General features: G+C 43.2%; 1 long non-coding RNA gene across 1 annotated transcript in view; it reads left to right on the top strand.

The window, feature by feature from the left end:
* Positions 1-8510, top strand: part of LOC121008914 — a 31051-nt gene extending 22541 nt beyond the window's left edge. Inside the window, exons 3-4 of the long non-coding RNA XR_005780639.1 lie at positions 1602-1605; positions 8281-8510. This is a non-coding gene — a long non-coding RNA (uncharacterized LOC121008914). The remainder of the gene's footprint in view (positions 1-1601; positions 1606-8280) is intronic.
* The last annotated feature ends 294 nt before the right edge of the window (positions 8511-8804 follow it).

Raw genomic sequence — 8804 nt, 5'->3', positions numbered from 1 at the left:
AAAACTAAATAGCGAATGTAGAAACTATTTTTGAATTGAAATTTTTTGTTACTTTGCCTCAAAAAAGAGTAATATAGAGCAACCAAAAATCATATTTACCCCTAAAATAGTCCCTAAACAACAACCACCTTATCCCGTAGTCTCCTAGATGGGGTCACTTTTATGGAGTTTCTACTCTAGGGGTGCATCAGGGGGCTTGAAAGGGTACATGGTGTAAATCAACCAGTCCAGCAAAATCTGCCTTCCAAAAACCATATGACGTTCCCCTTCTTCTATGTCCTGCCATTTAGCCAAATTGTAGTTTACGACCACATATGGGGTGTTTTTTCAAACTACAGAATCAGGGCAACCCATATTGAGTTTGGTTTGGCAGTTAACCCTTGTTTTACTCCTGGAAAAAATTGATTATATTGAAAAATTTTAAAAAAAATTGAAATTTCGAAATTGTTTCTCCATCTGCCATTAACTCTTGTGGAACACCTAAAGGGTTAACAAAGTTTGTAAATTCAGTTTTGAATACCTTGAGGGGTGTACTTTCTTAGATGGAGTCACTTTTTTGAAATTTCTATTCTAGGGGTGCAACAGGGGGCTTCAAATGGGACATGGTATAAACAAAACCAGTCCTGCAAAATCTTCCTTGCAAAACCCATATGGTGTTCCCCTCCTTCTATGTCCTCCCGTTTTGGCCAAAAAGTAGTTTACAACCACATATGGGGTGTTTCTGCAAACTACAGAATCTGGGTAACCCATTTTGAGGTTTTTTTGGCAGTTAACCCTTGTTTTTTTCCAGGAAAAAATTGATTATATCAAAAAATCTAAATTCATAAAATTTATGTCCATTTGCCATGAAGTCTTGTGGAAGACCTAAAGGGTTAACAAAGTTTGTAAAAACAGTTTTGAAAACCTTGAGGGGTGTAGTTTCTAGAATGGGGTCATTTTTGGGTGGTTTCTATTATGTAAGCCTCACAAAGTGACTTCAAACCTGAACTGGTCCATAAAAAATGGGATTTTGAAGATTTCTGAAAAATTGCAAAATTTGCTTCTAAACTTCTAAGCCTTGTAACATCCCCAAAAAATAAAATATCATTCCCAAAATGCAACAAACATGAAGTAGGCATATGGGGAATGTAAAGTCATCATAATTTTTGGGGGTATTACTATGTATTACTGAAGTAGAGAAACTGAAACTTTGAAATTTGCAAATTTTTCTAAATTTTTGGTAAATATGGTATTTTTTTATGCAAAAAAATTTACTTTTTTGACCCAATTTTAGCAGTGTCATGAAGTACAATATGTGACGAAAAAACTATCTCAGAACGGCCTGGTTAAGTCAAAGCGTTTTAAAGTTATCAGCACTTAAAGTGACACTTGTCAGATTTGCAAAAAATGGCCAAGTCCTTAAGGTGAAATAGGGCTGAGTCCTTAAGGGGTTAAAGGGAACCTGTCACTGGGATTTTGTGTATAGAGCTGAGGACATGGGTTGCTATATGACCGCTAGCACATCCGCAATACCGAGTCTCCATAGCTCTGTGTGCTTTTATTGTGTAAAAAAAATGATTTTATACATATGCAAATTAATGAGATGATGAGATGTCCCTGAGATGAGTCTAGCATGAAGGAGCCCAGCACCGCTACGTATCCTCAGAATCTCCTCCTTGCTTCCCAACATCAGAAAGCTAGACTGCCGTAATCTCGCGATGCGCGATCTAGCGCATGCGGAGTTCATTCCCTGAGGCTGATACCAGCCCAGGGAAGAAACACTATGACGACACTGCACATGCGCTAGTTCACACATCGCAAGCAGGGCCGCTTTAAGATGTGCCTGCACTTTCAGCGGCCGGCGGGCCGAAAGCTCTGATGTAGTGGAGCTGAGCAGGCCGGCCGGCCTCCGTGGTGACGCTGTGATTTGCAGGCTCGTCCCTTTCAGTCCCGGAAGCGGCAGCCCGTGATCCTGGCTCGGCCTGGCTGGCTGTCCTGTGTGTGGTCGCCCCTCTCTTCCTGCTAGTGGCCTCCCGCCGCCTACCTAGCCCGGGGCTGCGGGGCCTATCCTCCAGATTCAATCTCAGCAGCTATGCCGGGCCCAGGCCGCAGACCTGTGTGTATGCCGCCGTCACCGATGTAAACAGCCTGAGGACTTGAGGAGCCGCGAATACTGGGGGTAAGAAGGAGGGGCCAGGCTGTGCCCACATGTGATTGTGCAGGCTGTCAGTGTTATGTAGTGTATATTATTTACATACATATTATTATAAGCTATACTGCACAGTATAGCTCTCTGTGCTTCCGGTTTACATACAGTTTCCAGTTTACAGGAATCTCCAGGAGTGACATCAGCTGGGCAGATCCGCTTCTAGGCACTGGGCTCCATGGGCACTCTGTAGCCCTCACATGCTTCTTTATGCATCACAGAAAGGAGATTGGGGCAGTTGACAGCAGGGCTCTGGCTGGAGGTAGCACTTTGTGAAAGGTTGTCACACAGGTTGTCAGGGGCTGGGAGTGGAGAACATCTTGGTGTGTAACCTGGTGTCACTGTGCTGTACAAAGGATCTGCTGGGCATGGTCCCTCCACAGAGGGCAGGGAATCAGATTGACTGAGGAGAGCTTGTACTTTGGAGAAGAATATGTGGCTTCATGTGACAGAGCAGAGGAATCGCACAGAAGAGTGTATGGATGAGGATACGTCGTGTCTCCAGGAGCTCTGCCCCTGACATCTCCAAGTGACAGACACTGCTGGACCCCCCTGGCACCCTGCACACAGAGCCTTCCTGTATGTATGGCTGGTGCCAACTTGTGATCAGATCTGACACTCAGATCAATTTACGTATATCAAATTGTTTTTTTTACACAATAAAAACACACAGAGTGGGTATTGCCGATGTGCTAGCGGCCCTCTAGCAACCCATGTCCTCAGCTCTATACACAAAATCCCGGTGACAGGTTCCCTTTAAGAAGCGATCGTCAGATCGTTTCCGCCTTATGCTGCAATATATCTGCATTTTAATATAGTGTTTGTTGCCATGGTTATCTATTGAGCCCGGCCTCTGGCAGAGCTTCATAGGCAACCATCATTGGCAGCCCTTGGGACCTTCACAATGTCCCATGCTGCCATAGCCACCAGTTGGCACCCTGTGATTTCACTGCAGGGATGCTGGTAGGAGGACAGAAAGAGTGGTCTCTGCTGCCTCGATTGCTATTGAGCGCAGCATCAGAATAAAGTACTGGCATCCAAAGGTCAAATAAGCGTGATCACAGAAGTCCTAGGCTCCACAGGTCGGGCCCCTCAGGGGTTAAGGCAATTTAGCTGTCCTAGAGATGATGGTATTGTGGGTGACTGCCAAGGCAGAGGGGGGGGGGCACTCCTGGTGGGGCGGGGTGTGTGGGTTACTGGTAATGGAGGGGTATGTTCAGCCTTGTGTTTGCCTTCAAAGGACTGATTGTAACAGTATGATGAGGGAGATTAATGTTGAATAGGCTACATAGCATCTGTATATTTTAAGCACTTTTTGGTATTCTATGGTTGTACATTGAATATATTGTTGAATTCATATTTTTTATATACTTTTTTTCGCTAGGACATTCCATCGTGTTAAGAGTCAAAAACAGAATTGTTTGATTCTATTTCTTCATTGAATAAAGAAATTTCTTCTCGGCAATAAAGGTTGTGATCTTTTCCAGTAGTTATCCATATTGAATGCACACATAACTGTATTTAAAGGTGTGAAATATTTGTTAATTATTTTTTTTGATCTTAGAAATCAAGGCTACTGGCGCAGAGAGAATTTATTGGAGAAGCCCAAATGTGAATGGAGACCCGTTGATTTCTTTTACTGGTGTTCCTTATATCGTTGTTGGAAGAAAAACATTTCAGGGTAATTTGGGGAAAGAACTGCAGCGTAGTAATAACACTGATGATATAAATCAGGTATCCTTATAAATCTTGGCTGCTATGCTCTTAATCTAGGCTCAAAAGAACCGTAAGTTTTTTGTTTTTGTTTGTTTTTTATAAACACGGCAATGTAGTTTAAAATAACTGTAGTGGAAGTATTATACTGTGCGGCTGTTGAATTAGTTTAAGTAAAATGATAACCTAAAATATTAAATACAATTTAATATGCACACACTATTGTGAAAACGTTTTAGGGTGCGAATACACATGCTGGATCTGCTGTAGCCGATCGGCAGCGTCCAGGTTTTAAGCAGATTGGACGAGATGTCAACATACAGTCAGGTCCATAAATATTGGGACATCAACACAATTCTAACATTTTTGGCGCTATACACCACCACAATGGATTTGAAATGAAACAAACAAGATGTGCTCTAACTGCAGACTGTCAGCTTTAATTTGAGAGTATTTACATCCAAATCAGGTGAACGGTGTAGGAATTACAACAGTTTGCATATGTGCCTCACACTTGTTAAGAGACCAAAAGTAATGGGACAATTGGCCTCTCAGCTGTTCCATGGCCAGGTGTGTGTTATTCCCTCATTATCCCAATTGCAATGAGCAGATAAAAGGTCCAGAGTTCATTTCAAGTCTGCTATTTGCATTTGGAATCTGTTGCTGTCAACTCTCAAGATGAGATCCAAAGTGCAGGCGGACATTAAATATCCTGGACTATGTCCAGAGGGGAAAAATTCCAACGCTTTTGGTTACCCTAGACGCCGAGAAGGCGTTTGACCGCATTAATTGGCGGTTCGCCTTCTCGGTGCTGGGGAGGATGGGATTTACGGGGGCAATCCTGGCGGCTATCAGGGCACTTTATACCCAACCAAGTGCCAGAGTATGGGTCAATGGGGCACTCTCAGACCCCTTCGATATTAGCAATGGTACCCGCCAGGGTTGTCCCCTGTCCCCCTTGATATTTGTTTTGACTATAGAGCCCCTGGCTCAGGCTCTTCGCCAGTGCCCAGACGTGAAAGGAGTTGATATAGGGAGTATAGAACACAAAATCAGTCTATATGCAGACGACATCATTTTGACGTTGTCAACTCCTCAAACGTCTTTAATAGCTGCCATGGACGTTATAACCCGATTTGGAGATCTCTCATTCTATAAACTAAATGCTCTTAAATCTCAGGCTCTCCCAATAAATATCCCTCCTATGCAGATGAAGAAGCTGAAGGATACTTTTGAGTTGGATTGGCAAAACAACCAAATTAACTATTTGGGTATAAAGCTTACAGCATCATTTAAGAGGCTGTTTGTAGTAAACTACAGTATGTCCCATTGTTAGGGCTCTTAGAGAAGGACCTTGATAAATTGGCTAAATATGAGGTGTCTTGGGTGGGTCGTATTGCATCATTCCAGATGTTCACCCTCCCAAGACTCCTGTACATATTTAAGACATTACCCATTATACCCCCAAGCAGTTTCTTTCAGAAGTGCTCCAATCTGATTAATGCCCTAATTTGGAAACGACATAAACCGAGAATAGCAACTGCAATAATGCAGAGACCTAAACTCCGAGGGGGATTGGGTCTTCCGAATATCCATGAGTACTTCCTGGCTTCGCAGGTATCACAGTTAAGGGAATGGTGGGTAGGTAACTATGCGAAACAGTGGGTACATATAGAAGCAATATTATCCCCTGGTAGTAATTTAAAAGCTCTCTTGCTTGCAGCTCTGCACCCGACATTTATTTGGCCACCCCTCCCGTCGTTAGTATTCATGGCCTTGAAAAGTTGGGTCCGATTTCATAAATTGTGTACTTTGGGGTCGGGATCCTTCCCGCCCAGTGCCCCAGCGACTGTACTTAATTTTCTTATTCCGAATATTTCGGTGTCGTCTTGGACACGGGGCGGATTGGACCTTCTCTCCAAACTATTTATTTCGGATACCCTTTGCCCCTTTGAATATCTTCATGGGCAGTTCCTGATTCCACACACAGATTTTTATAAATATTTGTGTATTAGACATTTTTTTAAAACTAACTGTCCGTTTAATCTGGTGTGCAATCGGGAAGTGTTTAGTCTGTGGGCATTGGCTTCGCCACAATGCACACGACTGCGGCCTCTGTATATGATGATGGGGGATAAGGGATTATTTGTTAAAACGACCCCGCTGCTTGCATGGGAAGGAGATTTGGAGTTGGTGTTCACTGATGAACAGTGGTCGGTAGCCTTTTCCTGTATAAAAAAAAATATTAGATGTGCTCTGCACTATGAGTCTCTGATGAAGACCATATTAAGGTGGTATTATACACCAGATCGCCTGAGTCATATATTTCCGGATCTCTCATGCTTATGCTGGCGGGGATGTGGCGATAGGGGCACATTGTATCACATTCTATGGTCCTGTCCGAGGCTGCAAGATATTTGGAGGGCTACATTCTCTCTCGCCTCGGATTTGCTGGGATGCCAGCTCCCGCCATCCCCCTCATTAGCTCTCTTATGGATTGATCTGGTTGAGATACCATGTGAGAGGAGGGTGGTTCTGGGACACCTTTTCCTTTCAACCAAACTGGCCATAGTATAAAATTGGAAATCACGGTATGTTCCTTGCCTAACGGAGGTTATCCGAAGGTTAAACTCTACTTATATATATGAGCGTGTGCTGGCGGGAACTGAGGAGGCTGCTGCGAGGTTTGAGAGGGAATGGGGCATATGGAGAGCTTCACCGCTCGCAGTACCATACCCTGTTTGATACAATTAAGTATATTATATCTGTGTAATCAAGGTCTTGCACATGGGCGTATATCTGGAAAAATATGCCTGCGCAAATGTACCCCAATAATTGCACTGTACGTCTGTCGTATGTTAGTATGTTTTTATGTTCTTTTTATGATGTATTGTTAGTTATTTTTTATTTTTGTCCAGTATTTCATTGTGGCATGTATATGGTCTACCAACGTCGCCAACATGATTATGTATGGTGTTAACTATGCAGCCACTTGTGTTTCTTTAATGATAACAATGTATGTCTTTTCTAAAACTAATAAAAAGTATAGAGATCCAAAGTGATCCAAGTCGCTATCAGTGAAGCAAGCCATCATTAGGCTGTGTATGGAGAAGGAAAGGAACTGCTCATGATCCTAAGCATACCACCTCATCAGTGAAGCATGGTGGTGGTAGTGTCATGGCGTGGGCATGTATGGCTGCCAATGGAACTGGTTCTCTTGTATTTATTGATGATGTGACTGCTGACAAAAGCAGCAGGATGAATTCTGAAGTGTTTCGGGCAATATTATCTGCTCATATTCAGCCAAATGCTTCAGAACTCATTGGACGGCGCTTCACAGTGCAGATAGACAATGACCCAAAGCATACTGCAAAAGCAACCAAAGAGTTTTTTAAGAGAAAGAAGTGGAATGTTATGCAATGGCCAAGTCAATCACCTGACCTGAATCCGATTGAGCATGCATTTCACTTGCTGAAGACAAAACTGAAGGGAAAATGCCCCAAGAACAAGCAGGAACTGAAGACAGTTGCAGTAAAGGCCTGGCAGAGCATCACCAGGGATGAAACCCAGCGTCTGGTGATGTCTATGCGTTCCAGACTTCAGGCTGTAATTGACTGCAAAGGATTTGCAACCAAGTATTAAAAAGTGAAAGTTTGATTTATTAATATTATTCTGTCCCATTACTTTTGGTTCCTTAACAAGTCGGAGGCACATATGCAAACTGTTGTAAATCCTACACTGTTCACCTGATTTGGATGTAAATACCCATAAATTAAAGCTGGCAGTCTGCAGTTAAAGCACATCTTGTTTGTTTCATTTCAAATCCATTGTGGTGGTGTATAGAGCCAAAAAATTTGGAATTGTGGCGATGTCCCAATATTTATGGACCTGGCTGCATCTCGTGCATATGTTGCTGAAGAAACCTGCAGCTGTGTCGGCAGTACTTTGCCGACGCCACTGTGGCTATGATATCCCCAGCGTTTGGCTGCTGTGGATATCAACAACTGATCGCAGCCTTTGCATAGCAGAGGCCGCAATCAGCTGGCTGCCACCGGCATTCTGTGGTTATGTGTAGCTAGTCTGTGGCGTTGCATGTCCGAAGCGGCCAACCTGCTGCAGACACGCAGCAGGTGTTCGCACCCTCAGTCATGTTTTAAAGTAAAGTAAGAGTGTTTTCACAAATCTAGATGTCAATAGTTTAGTCATATCAATAAACAAAATGTAAAGTTCTGAGCAAAAGTAAAATTTATCCTATCAATATTTGGTGTGACCAGTCGTACAGTTGCTCACAGTTGTTGAAGGAACTTGGCACGGGGGTTGTTACAAACCTCTTGGAGAACTAAGATCATCTTTAATGAATGTATTCATGTAATCTCAGACAGACTAGATCAGTGATGGCGAACCTTTTAGAGACCGAGTGCCCAAACTGCAACCCAAAACCCACTTTTTTATCGCAAAGTGCCGAAACGGTAATTCACCCTGAATAATACAGTCCAGTATAGTGTATCTTCCATGTACTTTATCATTTAGCTATAATACCCTGCCTACATTCAGTGCGCTGCCTGCGCTGTTCATAGTGCGCCCTGCGCTGATGAATGGCAGGCAAAGTCTAAGGCATATTGGTACACCACAGACTTATTCCAGGATGTGGGTGCCCACAGGGAGGGCTCTGAGTGCCACCTCTGGCAACCGTGCCATAGGTTAGCCACCACTGGACTAGATGTTGAGATCAGGGCTATGTGGAGCCATATTTTTTCTTTTTATACTATTTTTTTTATTGCTTGTTCAGTACATTGCTGTATCTTCCTATTACCACCTGCCTAAGACTACAGAGACGCCAGAAACTCCTTAAATGCTGATCGTGGTATCTAACAAATTAAGCCCTTAATTACCAACACATGACAGT

Source organism: Bufo bufo, chromosome 7, assembly GCF_905171765.1.
Source record: "Bufo bufo chromosome 7, aBufBuf1.1, whole genome shotgun sequence".
NCBI lineage: Eukaryota > Metazoa > Chordata > Amphibia > Anura > Bufonidae > Bufo > Bufo bufo.
Note: the sequence above shows the minus strand (reverse complement) of the source record. Positions and strands in the feature narration are given on the sequence as shown.